Source organism: Palaemon carinicauda, chromosome 21 (genome assembly GCF_036898095.1).
Source record: "Palaemon carinicauda isolate YSFRI2023 chromosome 21, ASM3689809v2, whole genome shotgun sequence".
Taxonomy (NCBI): domain Eukaryota; kingdom Metazoa; phylum Arthropoda; class Malacostraca; order Decapoda; family Palaemonidae; genus Palaemon; species Palaemon carinicauda.
Genome location: NC_090745.1, coordinates 84,452,891 through 84,454,281, shown reverse-complemented (window position 1 = coordinate 84,454,281; position 1,391 = coordinate 84,452,891).

The window sequence follows — 1,391 nt, the reverse complement described above, 5'->3', positions numbered from 1 at the left end:
CAACAAAGCATCGTAAACAAATGGCAAGCTATTCTTGAAACTAATAAGTATATCTGCTGTGCTATTGACAGGGTTATTATATGAAAGTAGTAACATGAGGCTTGTTTTTACGATGTTGGTAATTTAGAACAGAAACTAATAGCTACTCTCTCTCTCTCTCTCTCTCTCTCTCTCTCTCTCTCTCTCTCTCTCTCTCTCTGAATATTTGTCACCGTATCACCATTTTCTCTTCCCGTTTAGCCTTTCTCTTGCTAGTAAATAACTATGGTGAACGTATCTTCATATTTTCTATTGACTTAATATATATCAAATTAAAAATAAAAATAAGTTTTTTCAAGTGTCCGAAACCGGGCATTGGGTGTCATAGCCCGTATCACCCACCTTCGCTTAGAATGTTGGCCCAATTACGCAATATGACAGATCTATGAATATTTGCATATGAAACTGCAGTTTGTGGTTACTACATTAATAACGCAAGTGGAATAAAAAAAAAATACCGACTTGCTTTTACAAATGTTTATTTTGTTTTTACGATAGAAGACTTGCAGATTATAAAACGCTTCCGTACACATTTAAGCCAAAATGTTTTGTAATGACCTTTGTTTGGTCATGTCTGTTGATAAGATACGATAATATATGAGAATACCAAATAAAGAATGTAGATATCGTAAGCATAATTTTATTCTCATGTTTATCTAGCATATTTCGTTAACTGCACATTTTACACGCAAACCCAGTAACGTCAAAAACAACAAAATTATCTATCACTTTCTAACGATATCAGTATATGGAGACTTCACTCAATGCTTTAGAAAAATAAATACTTCCTACTCCTCTCTGCGCCCAACGTCCTTGCGGTGCGCCATCTATTGGGTTTTCCATGACTTATTTGTTCAAAAGCTTCGGTGATTCATAGTGAGGCGATTCGTGTTCACTCTGGAGGTCTGAGGGAACGAACTTTTTGTTCATGATAGTACCTGGATACCAGTATCCTTGGCCCAGTGATAGTAACTCGATTGATCATTTAGCAAGAGTAGCTCCTTCTCGGGACAACAAATATGTCGTCTAAGATAACGGTCAGAATGTAAGTTTAAAAGGAGAGGCGAGATTGATTAGCTTTTACTTTTGTTTTCCGTTATTTGCTAGATCAGATGATTGTAGATAAATCACATGATCGAGCAGCTTTTCTTAACCAGAAAGTGTTGTTTAGAAGTATATCTCTCCATATGTTGGAGGAGAAGGCCTAGAAATATGCAAATCCATCTATCCTAAACAACCATATATTCTCACATATCTTTACAGATATAGGTTGTTCCACGACCACCTAAGTGTCCCTTGTAGTGACCTAGCATAACACCTGTCTCGTTCATGTATTAAGTCATTAGGTTTAA